General features: G+C 29.7%; 1 protein-coding gene across 3 annotated transcripts in view; it reads left to right on the top strand.

The window, feature by feature from the left end:
* The first annotated feature begins 8,217 nt into the window (after nucleotides 1-8,217).
* Nucleotides 8,218-22,617, top strand: part of LOC107443568 (putative polypeptide N-acetylgalactosaminyltransferase 9) — a 293,596-nt gene continuing 279,196 nt past the window's right edge. For 2 of the 3 annotated variants that reach the window (XM_087159120.1, XM_087159123.1), the window contains exon 1: nucleotides 8,218-8,351. The gene's annotated coding sequence lies outside the window, so the exon portion shown is untranslated. The remainder of the gene's footprint in view (nucleotides 8,352-22,617) is intronic. The other variant, XM_016057485.5, reaches the window with a different exon arrangement.

The raw sequence follows: 22,617 nt of genomic DNA on the forward strand, positions 1-22,617 counted from the left end.
ATAATTAATTAAAGCTGTTTTAATAATTTATGACCAAGGAAATGTTCTCCAGGCAATGAAACTAGTTTTAGATTTTGGCAACACTTACCAATCTGTAAGTACTAAGTATGGTATTTAAGTCACAATAAAAATATAAAATGAAAATTATGAAAAAATTAGAGTGAATTCTGATTACAAAAATGTTGATGGTATGTGAGAAAGTAAACTTAAAAAACTAAACCTAACTTTCCTTTAATGTTTGGGTTATTTTTATTAACTATTTAATATCTACTCTGAGAAAAATGTATGGTCAAACTATCAGAATATGGTAAAATTTAGCTCATTTTTTGCCTCGATGAGAACTCTAAAAAGATCGATAATTTTTACTGAAGGGCTTTGTTAATGATTTTAGTGAAATTAATGATAAGCATAGTTTTATATTATGAGGCCAATTTTGGTAAATATGATAAAATTCGGTAATTTCATCACGATAGCTCACAGTTTGACATAAAATAATTTATTCAATTCAATTTATTTTATTTTTTGTATTTTTACTAAGTGTGTGTTAACCGTTACCATATGAATGAAAAAAATTGCCAAATGAGTGATTTTTAATTCCCTATATTTTCGTTTTATTAACCAGAATTAGGAATTTTTTAATAAAATGTTATTACGGTCATTTAACCGTAATTTTTTTCTATATAAATTTAAAAATAATGTATCTAATATCATAAAAATTATGATTACATTATGATAAAATTAATTTGATGATGCAAAATTATTAGTTGTAGATGAATTTACGATTATTTTAAATGGTTAAATTATCGCTTTGCATAATATTAGATCACAGAATTATGCACATTATTTTCTTTAATTTTCAATGGACTATGCGGTGTGTTTCGTAATCATAATATTTATTGAAAATATTTTTAAAGAAAAAATGGAAAAAAAGCACATTTAAAGACTCAAATTATCAAAAATAGCAAAATAATTAACCAAAAAACTAACTGGAAAAAGGCAAATGTAAGTAAAAGTCTTTATCAAAATCAGACAAATAATTACAACGAAAGATGGAGATACTATAAAAACCAGTGTGTTTGACAGATAAAACGTTCTTTTCATAATAATCGCCATTTACCTCCCTTTAGTTTCCTTCGACTATCAAACATGTTTAATACTCATTTTCCGCGTTAATTTAATATCACACATTTCAACGGTACTGTCCGAATTTTCCTTCTGAAATTACGGTAAAATAAACTATATCAGTCAGTTCAACCGATTAACTATATAGTTTACAGCTTGGAGCATTTATTTACCTTTACGGGTTTGACACCGTTTACAACTGATATGTTTAAAAAACCGTGAATGAAATATATGGTTTTGTAAGCATTTATACCTAGCGTGCTTTTGAAACCATAAAAATGATATTTAACTAGATATTGCGGACGAGTCGTGTTTTGTCACGTACACCGTGGCATTGGCTTAGTTTATTGAGTGGTAATATTTATTGTGAATGATGGAAATTTACTTCAAACATTACGTAAATTTTGTGACAATCGATTTTGGATAACTGACTTTTTACTCTTCTTCTGACTGAATTATTATCACTTCTCCATTAATATGACTTTTTAGTTTTTTTCCTACTAATCCTATTTCCAAAATTAATCAAGCATCACTGGCACCCAAAGTAGTCTGGCGATTTTTTCCGTTTCTTCTAAGAGAATTAGTAACATTTATTAATTAGTTTTGTTTTTAGTACATAGTTTTTTTTAATTTCGATTACCGTTGTTATTAATATATTAGTTTTATAGAAGCATGCTTTAAAAGTATTACTATAAACAAAATAAATATGTGATTTCAGATAACTTTAGAAATACAATTTGTCGACGTAAACCACCATTGCTACCTGTTCATGTTGATCTTTGAATTTATCTGTCATAACGAATAAAAAATAAATAAATGTTAAAAAACGTAACAAATTCCTTTTTGATTAATGAAGGGTGCAAGCTAACAAACATAATTTATGTTATCGTTTAAATATTTGAAAAAGTATAATCTTCTGCAGTATTATTTATATCAATTTCCAGTTATAAACCAATGAGAAAATTCAATTTTTAAAACATCTCTCTCAAATGATCTAGTTGAAGTTTTCGAACTAATTTTAGGATAAGAGGCTAAAATTGCCAGCTCTGCCTGAATTTCAAGTTTATACAACATATGGTTATGGAATTATAAGGGAGAGACACACGCACACACAGCCAGACGAACTCTCCATTTTATTATTATAGATAAATAAAGAAAATGTAAGAAATATATATATATATATTACATACTTAATAAGCTGCTGTCCGTCAGAATACATTTATTAAGATTGTCCCTAAATTCGCACAAGATTTTAATTTTTCGTCATTTTCGGGATAAATTGTTGCTAAAGAAAAGATAATAACATGATAGCTGCCAGTTCTAGGCTACTTAAAATGGAGGACCACACAAAAAAAAGAGGCATTTTCTTTACTGAGGAAAATTTTCAGCTGGGCATTGTCTTTCCTTATCCATGCAATTTCCGGTTTTTGTGATAGAAATAAGACACCTAGGTCAAGCGATTTAACACTATTGGATTTTTTTTCTTCGTTTTTATTAAGTCTAAAGTTTTATGCCAAAAATGTTCAAACTACCCATGCATAGAAGGAGGCAAAAAGGAGCTGCATCAATGAAATTTAGCCCCAGTCATGCAAAATGGTCATTGAACATTTCCATAAGAGTGTAAATATGGGCAGGCCATTTACCGGCAATGCCTTTATACTTTACGAATCAATTAAAAAATAAACGCTTTTAGTTAAAAACCTGTATTTACAGTCGAAGTTACTTCTTTCCTGAATTTTAAAACATCCTGTATTTGTCAATATTGGGCCACGCATTTGAAATTGATATGCCGTAGGGAATAATAAAAATAGTGTTGATTTAAAATTATTGCTACGAAACTAAAAAAGTAATTTACCAGCTTTGAGACTTCATTCTAATCTTGGTTTAAAAAATGATCTATTGCATTTAAGAGAGCTGCCATAGCTTTGGGGATGGAGCACTTGCCTTCTAATGAGCTGATCCAGGTCGCAACCTGCTCACACCAATCACAGTGCTGACTTGAAGTATCCTCAATGGTAGATGGATTATGGGTTAGAGTCCCCTTGCCGACAGGTTAACCATGGGATTTTTTCATGGCTTTCCTCTTCATGTAACGCAAATTCAAATGAGTTCCATGAAAAAGTCCTCCAGAAAGGCAATTTTCCCCAATACTTGAACAAGGAGTTTTCTTGTCTTCTGGATTGGGTTCAATAATGCAAAGCTACGGAGTTGAACATTGGTAGTAGTAAACCTAAAATTAGGTAGGCTGTTCAACGACCATTATATATGGCACTTAACTGTCATTCAACATTAGAATTAATTAAAATATTGCTTTAAATATTTATTGGGGAAAAATTTGCCCAATAAAAAAACATTCAAATAAAGAAAAATCAATCTTAGTTTTTAAAGTTCTTGTAAAGATTTGGAAATTGTATACTGTACTAAAATAATACAATATATAAATATTTATATAAGAAATTTGCATGCATTAAGAAAAAAATTTACATTTTCTTTAATAGAAGAAGAAAAATATTCCCCGAATTTAAATACGGAGGAAAATTCATTTTCCACATAGGCTTGTAACAGCCGCAAAAGAAATTTAATTTCATAAAGTAATCATTTGTTTATGAATATATAATTTCAAAATATGATGCTACACAAAAATGTAAACACTATCTTTTATTCTAAACATTATTACAAACTTTTATTTGTTTCGTATAATTTAATTTATTTAATTTATCATATTCTATTTATTATATGTATTTGCTGTAAAGCGTTTGAAACATTTTAAATCGAAATTTCCAATCAAAATTTTTGTATTCGGCATCAAAAGAATCCGAATTCATCTTTTCACTTCCTCGAACGTAAAATCTCGCCAAATTCCCTGGAGTCTATTCGAAGATTCTCAAAAGTTTAACTTTCATCTTTTATTTACTAACGATTTGTTACGCGAGAAAGAAGGCTTTTAATTTCATGCAAATCCTGCGAACGCTTGGGATATTCTGACGCGTTGGCGCGCGCGTGGAAATATTCTCAAATGCTCCTTTCTCACGCACCTATAGCTTTCCGAATAATTTGAATAAGTCTTGTTCCCGTTAAATCGGAAAATTAATTACACCCTTTCCCAATCAGCCTGACAGACGCAGTAATTGAATCGGCTCTTTCTCATTATAACTTCCCAAAACTGTTTATTAAGTTTAGATGGCATCCTGTTTAAGGTTTTCCAGAATAGAGAAAACGAATTATATAAAATTAACTGCGACGGAGCTTTGCGCCATTTTTTTTTAGTCTCTCCACTTTCAGTGGGAATTGCAATTTCCCTTCTTTTAATTACAAATTTAATTCGGTGCGAATGAAATTACTCGGTTGTGAAACTTGTAAACAACGAGTTTTAGTGGGATGGGGGGAATCTTTTGAGAATCTTATCAAAATGAACACATAATAAATTTGGTGTCTGGAACTGAGCCTCTATTCAATTACTTACGTGAATTCATTCTTGCCTTATAATTAACAATATATATTGGATTATGTACTGTAATTCTATGAAAATATTTAAGCTTTTTAAACAAACCTGAAAATATGGATTTGCATGTATTTGTTTAAAAAGAGCGTCAATACAAAAGAAACATTTTTGTGTTCATTGCTACTTTATATTTATTAAAGCTTTTTAGATATTTGGTGTTTGCAATAGACCCTAATGGCTTACGTCTTGATTAATTTCCTTTTCAAAATTGCTATATTTCGAGAAACAATGACCAAATCTTAGAAGCCAAAATTTAGTAGAATGAAAAGCAGCTTAACAGTTTTTTGATTTTATGCTAGACTTTGCTAAAATATTGAGTACCAGGTGGTGACTCCGTGGTGACCTGATGACTGTAATTATTTGCTTAAGTCTGTGATATTATTGTATATGAGACTACACATTGCTATATTACTACATTGCTATATTATTGTATATGAGACTACACATTGTTATTTTATAGAAATGTTTTAGCTCTTTAAAAGAAACCTAAAAAGCATGGCAAGTGAAGTTACTCGATTAAAAAACTTCATTCGCTTCAAAAATATACAGATAGGAAATAACTGTCGACGTGTTTTAAGCACTCAAGAATAGCAGTCCGGTTTAAAAACTAACCAGGCATGATTGAGTCACGATTAAAATATATATATTTTTTTCAATTTCCAATGAGCTGCACAATCAGTCTTCCCGATGAGCAGACCTAGTGCGTTATCCAGAAGTGGTATCCACTCTTTCAGGACCACCACAATGGATGAGATACCGTTGGCCATATTAATTTGGACGTGTAGTTTCTGCCACGCTAGATGGCAGCACCGAGACTCTATTTGGATGCTAAAGTGCACTAGGAATTTAATTTTTGCCGGAAATACCAAGAGCCAATAAGGCACTCCAGGGATCAAGATGCCGCATAATCTTACAAAATGGCAGCTGAGGATTTTCTGCATCCCGAAAATCCGGTGTCTGGGCCGGGGATCGAACCCGCAGACTTAGGCTCAGAAGGTCCGTTATCAAGATATATCATATGTCCGTTATCAAGAATATTCCCTTGTAACCTACATTAGTTCCTCGCCACCATTGCACGAGGCTATTTCCAATCGATTTATTTTTAAAACAAATGAAGTTTTTAAATTAAGTAATATTTTACAGTTTAATTTTCTTGGGATTATTTAATTAACAAGTGTAAGTATTTGCCAAATAGCATTATAAAAAAGCATCACCATTGCAATCACTGCCCTACACCAATGCAGTTACTTAATTAATTACCATTTAATTACATTAATGGTAAATTACCATTATTAATTACCTTATTTACCTCTATTAATTAATTATAAATTTAATTTAATTACCTTAATTAAATTAATTTTCATTAATTTAATTACCTTTATTAATTACCATTTAATTACATCAAAAATATGATGCACAATGAGTGAAAGAAAAAAAAACACTCTGAGTAATTTTTGATCTAAAGATTAGGTTTTTACTTACTTATTTCTGAAATTAATTGTGCAGGAGATGCTGCAAGTTACGAAATTAGACCCCAAAATGCACTTTTTCTGATTATATATGACATTTTTCGACGAATACAGGTTTATGACTGTTAAAATATAGGGCAAAATTTTATATTTTATGTTTCGTAACTGTCGTTAAACAGCCGACCCAATTTAGGGTTTACCACTACTAAATGTGAAAATATGTTCTAAATAGTTTGAGATAAGAGAACGGTTAAGAGAATAGGCAACTTTATATTAATTTCACTATTAGCGTATTTCGCCATCTAAAAGAAGTATTTTTTAACTTTCATTTTTGAGGAACTAATAGAACTCTCTACAAATTTTGAATTTTATCATCTGAGACTCGTAGATTAAAATTGTATAAAAATTTTACCTTAAAATTCAATTTTTTAACCTTTTAACTAAAATAAGTTCTAAGAAACAATAAATAGCTATAGATAGTTATTCTTGAATAGAATTATCTTCGGATGAGCAAATTTTATAGTAGTGTGAAAATTTTTTCGATTCTCTTCATAATTTCCGAAAATATATCGAAACATGCATCTATAACGTGATTCAATTTGAACTATATTATCGTGTAATTTAATTTTTCTTAAACTAACACTGTAAAAAAGGGTTTTTCAAAGTTGGGAAAAATTGTGTCATAATTTGAGAACGCCTAGTCGAATTTGAAAACGTCCGGTATTTAAAATTGAAACAGCAGATACTCATTTTTGAGCAAAAAGCAGAGTTACAAAAGTTACGCGGAATGGGAAATGTGTAAGAGAGATTGTCGTTAACTGCCGGCAGGATTCGAACCAAGGACCCCTGGTTTTGTAGAAGGAGACTCTTTCCAACGAGCATGCACAACCTTATCCAAGAAGAGTTAGGATTCTTAATATAGTGGCCACCACAATGACATACCATGAAATTCCAATTTCCAATTCCAATGGTACAAAGAGGAAAATACGGTCTTAATTGCTTAGCCAGAAGATCGTAATTTAAATTTAACTTTTTGCTTGTTGCGCTATATCGTAAAAACGTTTACAAAATTGAATATAAAAGGCTTCTTAATTCTGGACTTTATATACTTGGTTGTACTGGACTATGGTGGTTAGAATATCCTACTAAAAGACCGTAAATCCTTGGTTCGAGCCCAGCTAGCAGCTAGCGAGCTCCTTTCTAACGCATGCCTTCCTCTTTATCACTTTGGGCATATAAATTTTGTTCAAAAATCAATATATACTGTATAAATTTAAAATTTATGATATTTCCCAATTTGATTATTAACACAATTATTTGTTTCGGAACTAGTTTGACTCGTTTTTGCTCTATTTTGAAAAACACTATCTTACAGTGTGCAATTTAACTTCTCTTAAATTTGATTACGATTTATTACGGTTCAACTTGAACGAAATATGGTTCAGTTTAAAACCCTTTTAAGGTTTTATCAAATCTGTACAACATTTTGGTTTGAGGTAACAATACTACTGCTCAACATTGAACGGATTTTGCTAAGAGTTCAATTTAGTGCAAGATAAATAACAGTTACTCATAAATCAAAACAACTAACAAACATTATTAAGTCGAAGGTAAAATAATATTAATCAAAAAACCCGTTTTCCTTATCATTTATAAAATTTCATTCAAAATTAACTTGAAACAAATTTCTCAGATCATTGTCACTTACAATTTCAGTGTTATAAAGTTTTGTGATAAAATATTAAAGCTCATTGCAATAAAGTACTGATAATATGTTTTCAAAACATATCTTTTTATTTATGATTTTTTCGATCTTCAAAAAAAATGAATTATCGGTCTTTTAAGAAAATTACTAAAAAAAGAAAAAGCATCGTTTTATAATAAATTATCTGTTATCTTAAAAGTTTTTCTTGTTCCAAGTGATCTCAGTAACTTTACCCTAGAGAAAATGCATCAAATTTAATCCAATAAGACTACGACAAATCGATCTTGAGGCTCTATACGTTTGTATCAAAAGTACCAAACATTTTTATCTTTGTCCGCTGTATAAACATTTTTATCGATTTATCGTCAATCCTATTGGTGAACAAATGGTTTTTCAAAAACCATTAAAACTATTGTCATAAATTTTTGTGTATGTATGGGTTCTAGTTGTTTCTGACCCAGGAAAGAAGACGCAATAGGGAGTAAATTTAATTGCCATCATTTAGGAATTAATTTTAAGATTTCGTCATCACCACCTGGCTTACTAAATACAGGTAAGTTTGTGTTATCTGATAGATTTTAACTTACCTTAAGTGACTTTACATGTAGTAAGACATATGAGGAAAACTTTAATTATACAAGTGCTTTAACTTACTTTAAAAGCATATGTAGTTACACACGTACGAGATATTTTATGCACTAAAATTCCTGAAAAATATTATATAATTAATAAAAAATTTTTTTTCTTCAAAAATTTCAATTGATGTAAAGTGGCATTTGTGCTACATTTTAAAAATGTAGTGTTATAGTTTGAAAATTTGGTGATAAATTTAAAAAATAAAATTTTAATTATATTTTAAAAATAATATAAGTGTTTTCTGAATTGCTGGTAACATTAAAAACCGATTTAAAACCTATTAATTAATTATTATATATAATTATTATATTTGTAAATTATTTTCGATTAAAAACCTATCTTGGTTCCCCTCAAATAAACTTTTTTAAGATTATTTACACAAGATATTTATTTTGGACAAATACACAGGTAGAAAGTACAGTTTCAAGTTTTCATACAAATATTAAAAATTTAGTAAGACTTTAATAAAAATATTCTTCAATTTCATTCAATATATTTGCATTATACTTTACAATAATTTTTATATTGTTTTAAGTTAAATCACTGAAGTGTTTCAATTTATTGTGTTTTTGATACCGTCATTCGGGGCTACTTTGTGCAGGATTTCGCAGTTTTTGAACTTTGACATGTAAAAAAACTATGTTAATTCAAACTTTAGTAAAATTTATCGATATTATATTCATAACTGGACTCAGACGAGTGAATTTGATCAATATTGGCATTATTTGTATGTAATATTTATGAATAATAAGTCAAAACATATCTTGCACAAAGTAGCCCCCAAATGGGGCTACTTTGTGCAGCGATAGGAATTCAGTTTAATAATCATGTTTTTAGTAAAATATTGATATAAAACTGTTAAAAAAGTTAATTGTTGACATTTTTAAAGACAAAAACATCAAGATATATAAAGATATTAGTTTGAAAATAATTTTCAGCGTTAAAAAACCATTTTTTTTGAAGAATTTTTTCTTAAAAAGAATGTTTATTTCAAAACATTTAAGTTTAAACAAAAGAAATCTATATACATTTTTAAACATTGAAATGGATGAAATTTAAAAAATAATAATTATTACATATTCATTAACATTTATAATATTGTTAAATTTGAACATAACATCCTTGAATGAACATGACAGAACTTGCTCTTCAGTTTCTGTCAAAATCACCTGATGTCCTATAAAATATATTTTTATGTGTTAAATAGTTTGATTAATTCATTAGAAAAATCTTTGTAGAAGGAAAATAACAGTTTACCAGGAAGTTTCACGTGGTTCTTGTGAATTTTATTAGAGATAGTATTTTTGCGGATTTTGTACTTCCGAGAAGCTTCTGCAATCGATATACTACCAGCAACTACTTGCAAACATTGTTGCAGCTTTTCTAAAGTGTAATCACGGTAGTTTCTCGTTCCAGGTATTTTTTTATAACGTCTGACCATTTTTCTGTCGAAAAAAAAAAAAACGAATGAAACTTTGCACAAAGTAGCCCCAAAGTGAATTTTTTTTCATTTTCCGTTTATTTGTTATTAATTTTCAAATTTTTTTTAACGCTAACATGATATAATTGTTTATTAATATATAAATAAAGAATTTTGCACTTACGACAATTGTTTTATCAACGTCTTTGCATTTCACAGCTAAAGTTTCCACGCACACTTTTCGACATCCGACGTCCTCGGAAAGTTGTTGACATTGGATGAACGAAACACACTCTGAAATTGTTTTAAAATTCGAAAAAATGTTTGTAGTAATAGAAGAGACTTCTATCTTCAAATTCCACGCATTTTTAACGTGAAATAAACGTAATACTGAATAGCAGCACTTGAAAAATGCCAAATTCGAATTTGCACAAAGTAGCCCCCGCTGCACAAAGTCGCCCCGAATGACGGTACTAAAAACTTAATTTAGTTTAGATCAAGCATTCCCTTATACAAGATGCGTATGCAATAAATTTCTTACAAACATGTAAAGTTTAGAGAAATATTAAGCGAAAAACTTTTTTAATAGTGATTATTTCAAGTGTCGTTTAAGCTGTATTTGGAAAATAATTTATACTCATTTTTATATATATATATATACATATCATAATATCATATATATATATATATATATATATATATATATATATATATATATATATATATATATATATATATATATATATATATATATATATATATATATATATATATATATATATATACACAGTCCAGTCACATTAATGTGACCACCACCTATTTTCGACGTCAACGTGAAATAACCAATCACAGAAAGCAGGTGGCAGCACATTACAGTGGAGTGTATGTATAGGATGTCCTAGGGCATCGGAAAGCATTTCAATCGTTGGCGTAATGCAGAAACGTAGTGATTTATCCGACGTCAAAAAGGGCATGATTATGGGCTTTCGGGCCAAGAGTGGAAGTATTTCAGAAACGGCTAATTTTGTGAACTGTTCGAGTGCCGCCGTGGTAAAAGTATACCATGTGTGGCAAAATGGCACTCTTCAAAATAAGCAGCGTGGCACATGTGGTGCACCACGGGCTATAGATGACAGAGGCGAGCGAAGGCTACGAAGATATGTTCAGGCGAATAGACGTGCAACTGTTAAGCAACTGACCGCCCAGATGAACCAAGGGGCCACCAAGAGTATATCCTTAATAACTTTTCAGCGAACGTTGCTGCTCATGGGTCACAGCAGCAAACCCCTGGTTAATGCACCTATGCTGACTGCTGTTCATCGGCGACGAAGGCTGGAATTTGCACGCCACTACCGCAATTGGACGTCCACAGAGTGAAGACAGGTGACTTTTCACGATGAATCACGTTTTATGCTCCATCGGACAGATGGACGTTGGCGTATACGGCGTGAAACGTCTGAAAGCAAACACCCTGCAACAATTGTCGGAAGGATCCAGGCTGGAGGAGGGAGCATTATGGTTTGGGGAATGTTTTCCTGGCATTCACTGGGTGCACTCATCATTGGGGAAGACACGATGGATCATCACAAGTACGCATCTGCCCTTGCGGACCATGTCCACCCCTACATGCGAATGATTTTTCCTCAGAATGATGGCATCTACCAGCAGGACAATGCGAGGTGTCATACAGCTCGGAAGTGTATGTGCGTGGTTCGAAGAGCACCAGGATGAATTTACCGTACTCCCCTGGCCAGCAAACTCACCGGATTTAAACCCAATCGAGAATCTGTGGGACCACCTAGATCGGGTTGTTCGCGCCATGGATCCTCAACCGCGTAATCTAGCGCAGCTGGCCACGTCACTGGAATCTGCATGGCTCAACATCCCAGTGAATATCTTCAGAAATCTATTTCACTCTCTTCCTGCCCGTTTCGCAGCCGTTCGCTCTGTCAAAGGTGGTTATTCAGGCTTTTGACAGGTAGTCACATTAATGTGACTGGACTGTGTGTATATATATATATATATATATATATATATATATATATATATATGTAATAAATAAATATGTAAATACAAGAAAATACGAAGAAAGTTAAGAAAAACAATAAATTAAAAGAATATGTAGTAATATTTATTTATCTAAAAAACAAATCGATAAACTCTTTCAAAATTTGATAAAAAACAATGGATACCCAACTGAAGTAATAAAATTTTATATAAAATCATTGAATTAATCGTATATTTTTGTGGATATATTTACTAAACATTTTTTCTGTTAAAATTTTTTTTTTGTTAATTTTTATAATTTTCCCATGTGCAAATCCATTTCAGGTAAATCCATTGCCAAAATTATTTACTAAATAATTTCTTTGTTAATTTGTATAATTTTTCCATGTGCAAATCCGTGGTTAGAATTATTTACTAAAAATTCCTTTACTAAATAATTTCCTTTGTTAATCTATACAGTTTTTCCATGTGCAAATCTATTTCGGGCAAATCCGTGGGTAAAATTGTTTGCTAAAAATTTCTTTATTAATTTATACAATTTTTCCATGTGCAAATCCATTTCGGGCAAATCCGTGGCTAAAATTATCTACTAAAATTTTTTTCTTTGTTAATTTTTCCATGTGCAAATCCATTTCAGGCAAATCCTTTTTTAAAATTATCTATTAAAAGTTTTTTCTTTGATAATTTAAATAATTTTTCTGTGTGCTAATCCATATCGTGCAAATCCGCGGCTAAAATTATTTGCAAAACAGGAAACTTACGTTTATCTTTTCTATTTTATATTTTTTCTTAAATAAACATCTATCTTCTAAAACTATTTGTGATCAATTTTTAAAATTATCCAGCATAATATTACCTTGCGCACATCCATTTCGGCTCATCCTTGGTAACTAACAAATCAAAACTCAGAATAACAAATCACTTCAGCAGTGCAGTAAGAACGACTCTTTAAAACCCTCTTGTTACACTCAATTTGTGCTTTTGTTTTCATCTTTTGGTTTTCATATTTTGTAATCTGGCAATCTTTCTGCGAAAATATTTTTAAATCATTCTTGAAAAACTTTTCGTCCATGTAAGTTGATCTGATTTTGCTACTCGCTTTATAGCCCCTTTTTAATGTTTTTTCTTTTTATTTTATTTACTGTTTTTACATGTTATTTTTACTTTTTGTGATCTATTTTATTTATTATTAGTTTTATAAAAATTTTTTTTTTGAGTGCTCCTCACAGTATTGTATTAATATATTTTGCTTTGGCTTTATTGATACAATATCAGAAAGCACTCTGCCTTGTGGATATAATCGTGTGGGCTGAGGAAGGGATTATGTCTTTTTTTTCTTTTTCGGTTTTTTTTCCGGTTTTTTAAATAAAATTTCATCCTTTTTTTTTTTAAATGTAAATTGTTGTTTGTTATTTTTTTACTTATTATGTCCCCCCCTTTTTTCATATGTCTATAATTTTTCTTTGTTCTATTCTTCATTTTGAACTATATATATATATATATATATATATATATATATATATATATATATATATATATATATATATATATATATATATATATATATATATATATATATATATATATATATATATATATATATATATATATATAATATTTATATATATTATATTACATATATATTATATTATACATATATTATGTTATATATATATTGTATTATATATATATTATATTATCTATATTATATTTTACTATATTAATTGAAGCAAACTTCAGAGTTTTGAAAATATGAAATTTTTGCAATGCATATTTTTTTTAAAATCGTACATTAAATAGGGAAAAAAAAAAGATTCTTATGTACTGATTTTAATGGAATCATAAATAAATATAGTTTAGAAATGTTGGCTGTATCGGGAATATTTTAAGAAAACCAAATAGCAGAAAGTCTAGGAATAGTTAAATTTTTTTATTTTTGCATGGAAGAAAAATTACTACAAAAGTATATGGAAAAATGGTTTAATAAAGGGCAATTCTTTTGCAATGAATATGTATTAAGATGCAAGCTTTCGTCATAGATTTTATATAAGTCGAATAACTTTTGCATTGCAAAATTAAATAATACACTAAGTTTGATCAAAATTAACTATTATAAATGTCTTTCATGCATGAAATGTCTGCATGAAAGTAACAATAGGAAGAAATATAAATTGATTGTTCATCTGAAAAAAAAAATATCAGAGCCGGTTGCATAACTTAAATGGTTAACGAATAAACTGTTTCTAATGGAAATTAATTGCTAAATAGTATGAAAAATGAGGAATTATTTTTTTGTTGATAAAACTGAGTGGGCTGCTTCGATCCTGTGACATGCAATGCTTAAAATTGAAAGTTGAATTTAAGATTAAACTAATATGCAATTTATTATTTATTTCACAAAAAATTACATGAGCTTGTTTTTACCAACTGATTTATTGAATTTATATTTATAACGCTTTTGAACTTTGTAAGTATAAAAACAATGTATCGCTCGTGCTGTTTTTATCAATATTTTAAAAGATATAGTTGTCTTCTTATTATAATAAACAAAGAAATCCGTAATTTATATTTATAAGTTCTGTACGTATCAAAACATTATATCAATCGATTGCTTTTTAGGAATATTCAAAAGGTATACTGTAAAAAAAAAAGTATCTGGTAAATATACGGTCATCTAGTGTGCCAGTATAGAATCAATTATTTTTCAGAAAAATACTGTTATTTAAAAAAAGACACTGAGCTTTTTAAGTAGATAAGTACTGTACTGTTATATATATATATATATATATATATATATATATATATATATATATATATATATATATATATATATATATATATATATATATATATATATATATATATATATATATATATATATATATATATATATATATATATATATATATATATATATATATATATATATATATATATATATATATATATATATGGCGCCCGGTGGCTGAGCGTTAGCGCCTCGCGCTGTCGTGCCACAAGTCCCTGGTTCGATCTTCGGGCCGGGCAAGGTTGACTCAGCCTTTCATCCCTTCAGTGGGTCGATAAATGAGTACCAAGCATGCTTGGGAACTAAACACTGGGGGTTTCGCGTTGGGCTGACTACCTAACCGGAGCACCGGAGCATCTGCTCCTACACCCCAGAGCCCAAAGGTCAAGAAAACTGAGATGGGCACATTAGGCCTTGGCCCTCTATGGGCTGTCGCGCCGCTGAGTTTTTAGTTATATATATATACACCGAAGAGCCATTACATTATGACCACCCTCCATTTATGACAATGGGCTCGCCCAGATTTTCATGGTTTCTCGCCCAAGAACAATGTTTTAATGGAGTACATTAGGACCCATAATCCTTCCTCATAGAACAATCCCTGACGTCTGTAAGCTACTTGAACATAGTTGCAGACCAGGTTCATGGCAACCTATTCATGGCAACAGTTTTTCGAGCGGGGGATGGTGTTTACCAACGGGATAATGCACCATGTCATAAGGATCGAATCGTCGAGGAACATTCCAGTGACTTTCAAGTCATGTCTTGGCCCCCAAATTCACTTCACCTTAATCCAATAGAGCATTTGTGGTCCTACTTGGAAAACCAAATTTGTGCTGCCACGCTGCCCCCTCGCAATGTGAGGGAATTGCAGGACCAGTTGGTGAGCGCTTGGTACCAGATACCTCAGACTGCCTATCAGCATATTGTGGAATCAATGCCACGACGGGTGCTAGCAGTTTTGAGGGTTAAAGGTGGTCCTACATGTTATTAGCAGGGTGGTCATAATGTAATGGCTCGTCGGTGTATATATATATAAAGAAAGAAATTTCGTGAATTACACACATAACACTTTTGAGCTGTGTAAGTATTAAAAAAATTTATTAAGCGTGTTGCGTCGTTTTAATAATATTTTAAGGAGTATTGTTGTGTTTTTGTTAGGATAAATAAGGAGTTCCGTGAGTTAAAATTATAATAATTTTGAACTTTGCAAGTATCATCATAAGTTTCATCATCAAGAATAAGTTTGTTTTCATTTTATCAATAATTTAAAACATTATATTTTTTTTGGTAGAATAACCAAGAGGTTTCATAGTCCTCTCTTTTAATATGGATTTGTGAAATTCTTGTACTCAAAATATAAAGCCATTCGAAATGATATCTTTTGAACTGTAGACTAATATTTCAGTAGAAATAAAAAGCATTTTCATACTAATACTTCGATGCAATGTATTAATTTTCAATATCATTGTTCTATTTGTGGGGTATTTTTGGTTTAAAAAAATCTTTATTTCTAAAGGACTGCTGCAACCATCTGTTCTTTTATCGATATTTTAATCTTAATTTTACGAACATTTTGAAAAAAAGAGGCCGAATAAAGCAGTAAAAGAAGCAGTATAAGGTATTATATATTTTATTATCTCTGTTTTTATGCATCTGAATACGTTTTCAGAAATATTTTAAGTATAATTTTACATTTAGTTCGAAAAGATATGTTATAGTAATATAATATTTTTTCTTAAATGAGTTTCTCTCTTCTTTTCTTTATAACTTCAAAGCTGTTTTATTTGAAAGCTTGAAAAAAATCATTTGAACGTCATTATTAATTTACATTTTTTAAATTGCAAACATATCTAATAATGTAACAAAATCCATTTCTTGAACATTCTTATTCATTAACTGATATTATCTCCGTATCTCTAAGAAATGATAATTTAACATTAGTAAAAGAACATTTGAAATAAAATTTTTAGAAAAAATAGAAAAATCTTAGCTTTAAAATATATAAAACTGCTTTTATACTGCTTTATTATCTTTTCAAAAAAAATATTCTTGGATAAAGAATAGCTGTCAGAATTGTTGAGTTTTATGAGTATCAATTACTATTTAATTTGGCATACAAAGATGTGCATCTGTATTTGCTCTTTGTTTTTGTACTGTTAGAATTTTGATTCAAAAACTTAGGTAAAATTACAGGTAGCAGTCTGTCCACTCATTTAACAGTAAAGTTTACATTTCGGAGCATTTCTTTATCTTCATGTGAAAAGTGACACTATCGGTTACTTATCACTTCAGATTTATAAAACTTAAAACTCTTTCTTATGGTGAAGTACCTTCTATTAGTCACTAGAGAGCCATGGTGCCTCAAGGGATAGAGTACTCGCTTCCTAATGAGGTGATCCAGGATTGAACTTCAGCGATGCTGGTCGATATGTATTCTATCGATACGTATGGTGGCCAGTAAGAAAACAAAATTAGTTAAGAGAGAAATTTACTTATTTAAAAAGAAGCTAGAGTCATTGAGCTCATATTTTTTGTGTAAATGCGTCTAAAAAAACCTTCCTTTTGATTGACGTGGTTTCAACACCCAAAGAACTAAACCTACTGAGAATTTATTAAAAACTAAAGTTCCAATATTCGATGTAAAAACCAGCAGAAATGTCCACCGTCAGTACTATATTGCATCGGAGTAATGAAGTTTATATGAAGAGTATTGAAGCATCGGAGTATACCAATTACACTTGAACTTGAAAATATAGTTCTCATATTACATCAATCAACTGATGCAAAAGCTCATCACATCAGATGGCAAGATAATGAGTTTAATGATCGGTTCATAATGAGACTTGGAGAATTTTATACATGTGTGGCATTTTAAGCTGTCATTAGAAAAAGATGGATATTTGCAAGATATTTTAATTAAATAGATTATTTTTGCTGTGAGCTCCATATTCCGTGTTTAGCACTCGGCTATCATTACAATAGTAGCTTTCGAGTTCTTAACCTTTTTTGCATTACAATGAAAACGCTTCTAAGTTTTTCTGTCTGAACAAAAGATAGAATTTAGTGAAGTAAAAGGTGTAATTGAGCTCTTTTTGGGAAGAATATCTTCGTAATTCTTTAAACAATTTTATTAACAACAGGGAAGTTGAGAAAATAAGTAAAATGTATAATGAATACATTGCTTCGAAATGCGCCCAAAACCACACCTATAAGTTGTGGAGCTCTTACATCAAGATGGCGAACTATTGCTATTGTTTGTAAGAGATACTAGGCAAGGTGATTGTTAACTGCATTTATTGGCAGTACAATCAATGCTTCTCTCTTTTATTTCACATATGATCGAATAAATTATATTCGAGATCTTCACTGTTTAAAACGTAAAATGTTTACTTAATGGAACTTGAATGTAATTACGAAGAAGCAAACTCTAGAGTGTTCTTTCATGTTGGACATGCTGTACTTTCTTATGATAAAATTTTAGCAAAGAGTCCTAATACTGATTGTCTGTATCTTTGATCCATTGGATTAAAAACATTTTAGTTATAAACCTATAGAAAATCTCAAAATGTAAAAATATTTAGTGATAGCTTTATGTCCGTGGTATTAGGAAGTGATGTATTACAAGCATTAATAAGTCTACTCGTTTTTACTGGATGTGACTCGGTAAGTTTATTTAGAGATACAAGTAAAGTTAAATGGCTGAAAATAATGTTGGACTCAAGTTTCTTATGTGAGCAATCGGAAAATTAATTAGAATTTATCCAGAACTCTAAGAATCTTTTACTTGTTCTATATATGGGCAAACTAAGTGTTTAAGTGTGGACTTAACAATTGGATGTCGGTACAATTGGTTAAGAATCAGTGAAAATCACATGCTCCTTATAAAGATTCTTTGATTAAGCGCATGCAGCGAGTGCTAACTATCAAACTGCTATATTTAGTCGAAATTTAAGGCAAATTTATGTTATTTTATAATTTATGTTCTGTCATGTTCCATTGTAAAAGGCATTTCAATATTTTAATCCCTTTTTCATTATGCTTTTAAAAAACATCATGCGAAAAATATTATTTTAAAAAATAAAATGCTAATAAAATTAGATATTTATAAAGTATTTTGTGTAATGCATCATGCAATAAAGTTTTTATTAAAAAATATTTTTTCACATATTTATTAATTGCAAAATTTTTTCAACGTTTTCAACTTCAAAAATTTATGTTATTATTCATAACTTATGATTTATTTTTTATTTTTAATTGTAGAATTATTCTTTAAAAGTAGTTAATAAAAGAAAAGCTAAAGTTTTGTTTTGTCTTTTCTGCTGAAAAGGGCTTGTTTATGCATTCAATAAAATTTCGAAAGCAAAATTTTAATTTATTTCAAAAATTTTCCTTTAGTTAATACTTTTGTAAACTGAAAAACTTACCTTTCAAATTTCAAAGGATTGTTAGCAATTTTTTGAATAAACATTTTCGAGTATTAGTATTTTTAAAAACTGCTAAAATATGCAGAAAAGTACATTTGCAACTGAAATGGTTTATTTAAAAGCTTCGACACCAGTATTAGAATCAATGATATAAATGAGGCATTTATTATCACAAGAAAATATTTTATTCGGAGAGTTCTTATTAATTCTCTGTAAATTGATGAAAATATGAGTTGTCATTTCAGCTATTTCGGACAAGATAATAAAATTTCGAATATTAAGGATAATGTTTCTTTTAGAATTTCTCTTTTTAAGTTTCTTTGAAACCAAAAATATATAAAACTACAATAATCTGAAAAATAAGAATTGATTTAGAATAAATTTTTTTTAACTTCAGTTCATTTTGAACTTCAAAGTATGTTTGTTGATCAATTATGTTCCTCTTTGATCTAAACTGAAATATCTGATTTATATCAAAAATAGTGTTCGAATCCAGCTGGCCAAAGACTCTCCGTGTAGTAAATGGTGACCCGGACACTTTAAATCTGTAGGGTCACAAAGTTCTCGTAATAAATTATACTTCTGGGAGTACTGAATTTTAGATTGATCGTTCTCTGGTTCAGGTCGAAATTACGATCTGTGGATGAATGAATAGACATATGAATGGGTCCTGCCTATAAACGGGTGTGACATACTGGTGTGGCAAAAGTCTAATTCTTTGTTATAGATGGCGCCACTGAAAAACAAGAAAAATCTCACCCTATTCCTTCATAGTCTATGATAACAACATATCAAAAATAGTAGATTCCCTGAAATGTGCTTTTACATTTTATTGAGAAAATAATTCAATAATAATCATTGAGCTTTAAACATATTGTTGAGATTTAAAAAGCATATAAATCAAAACAGAAATAACACAACATTTATTATATTTAAATTTGGCATAATGCTTACTTCAATCTAGAAACTTACGAACTTAACACATGTTTATAGAAATCCAATTAAGCTGGCTTCAACTTTCCCTATTCTATTGCGGTAGGTCTTTAGAAGCTTTATTTACCAAAGCTAGTTTCAAGAAGTTTCATTAAATCAAAATGGTTAGTAATTTCGTGTTTCATCAACAACTGTTAATGCTCTAAATTCAAATGCAATTGAAGATTGATTGTTAGTAATAAGCGGTGTTGGATTCTATAATGATTTTTCGTTTTTTTTTCGTTCTTTTTGTTTCGTTTTATTTTCATTCGCATCAAGATTTCTCTATAAGATTCTTCAGAAAACGCATACTACAGAACTTTTAAAATTACATGAGAGAGAATGTAAATGTATTGCATACGATTACGATACTTTGATTGATCATTATATCAGGAAATGATTCTAAATGTTACAAATTAAATATTGATTTTGTTTTGTGGTTTGATCAAATACAAATGGAATCAGCTTTTTTACTTTTTTTGTTTTCATTTTCATTTACACCAAGGTTTCTCCATAAGATTCTTAAGAAAACAAATGCCAGCAGGTTTAAAACTGCAGGAGAGGCAGGGTTAATAAGTTGTATACGATTACGATACTTTAATGAAAGCATAGATTAATATTTCAGAAAACGATTCTAAATGTCACAAAAAAAATATTGATTTTGTTATGCAGCGTGATCAAATGCAAGTGGAATCAGCTTTTTTTGCTGAAAAATGTTTTATTTTATGGAAAATAACAAACTTAGAAACATAATATTAAATGCATTTTAATTTTTTTTAAATGTTAAAGAAAGAAGTTACACATGACTAACTTGTGAGGAAATTATGCCTTAGGTAATGGAATGCGTTTTGTCTATAATTACCTGGTGTATTAGTTCAAGAGACAACGTACGAGACAGCTCGTCATTTAATGTTTTTTTTTAACTATTTGAATGACTTGGATCAAGAGCCGTGGTGGCTTAGGAGATGGAGCGTTCCCCTTCCAATGAGAAGAACCTTGTTCAAATCCCAGCGATCGCTGGTCGATACGAATTCCGCTCCCGGCTAGCTCCGATCACAGTGCTGACGTAAAATATCCTGAGTGGTAGGCGGATCATGGGTTAGAGACCCTTTATCGTCAAGCTAAACGTGGGAGGTTTTCGTGGTTTTCCTCTCCATGTAACGCAAATGCGGCTTAGTTCCATTAAAAATTCCTCCACGAAGGCAAATTTCTGATAATACTTGATCCAGGAGTTACCTTGTCTTCTGGATTAGGTTCAAAATTACAAGGCTAAGAAGTTGAACCTTATTAGTCGTAAACCCAAAATATTGGATCACCTATTCAACGACGGTTATAAAATTAAATGACTTAGAGCAGATTTATAATAAGCCACATTTTCATTTAAATCGCTCAAAAGAGTGTTTTTGAAAAGCAGTTTTAGAAAAATACTATTTTTATGGAAGCAGTAATTGAATACTACTGTTATCTTGTAAACATTCTTAATATTTGTAAATTGTTTATCGGGAAACAAATATTTTCAAGCAAAACTTACCTTTTTAAAAACGTACATACATTACAGTAGTTTTACCGGACTTTTTTCTGTGTGTTATATGGTGCTAAGTTGAACTATTTACCTCGTACTTCTTAAATTCGAGTACTCAATACTATGGTTCAATTTGATTGGAAGTATGGTTAATTTTGACATCTTATTAAGATTGCAGCACCTTTTCATCGATTAAAGTGCACATACTATGGTTGAATGCTGAACTGATTTTTCCAAGTGTTTAACTATATCATTACACCCAGCTACTTTTATTCAAATTATGCATTTAATTAGTCTTTGCTATAACTCTTCTAATTCCCTTAATGAATATTTTTGTAAAAGTAGTTAAGCTTAGTTATCTTGGTTACCAATAGGTAAAGTCACTATTTTTAAATAATATTAATTTATATTTCATTAAAACGTGTTTAGCAACCTGTTAAAGCACCCTAAATCATTTAAAGGTTAGAAACATTATTATGCGGAAAGCTGGCATGTAGTTAAAAGTAAGTTAATAAGTTAAAAAGCGAAATTGCAAATAAAAAAAAAGAGGAAGTGTAGCATTTTTTTGAAAACTTTTTTAGTTTAGTAATAAATTCAATTTTGTAACAAACTAATTTTAGCTTTTGAATAATACACGTAGAAAACTAGCATTGAAAAAAGTTTTATTTTAAATCATTATTTATTTACTACTTTTTTGCAACAATAAATTAAAAATATATCCTCTGTACGTCGCATTGTTTGGATTGTCGGGATTTAAATTTGCGATGCAATTATTTTCCAACGAAATGCTTGAAAGTTAGTACTATTATAATAATTAGAATAGTTACAGATTAGATATTTAAAATCTAAAAATCATGAATAAGATTAAAAGAATTTCATCTTCATTATAATAGATTGCAAAAAAGAATTATAAATTTTGTTAGGGCTATAGTCATTAAATTGATGATATTAGAACTGGCAAAAAACCACTTTTCAAATTTTTCGTTGTCGAATTTTTTGAGTGCTGAAGTGTTCGTTAATTCAATCAAGTATCATAAAAATGTCTTT

Source organism: Parasteatoda tepidariorum, chromosome 3, assembly GCF_982258835.1.
Source record: "Parasteatoda tepidariorum strain Cologne lab strain chromosome 3, Ptep-v5.0, whole genome shotgun sequence".
Classification (NCBI taxonomy): Eukaryota; Metazoa; Arthropoda; class Arachnida; order Araneae; family Theridiidae; genus Parasteatoda; species Parasteatoda tepidariorum.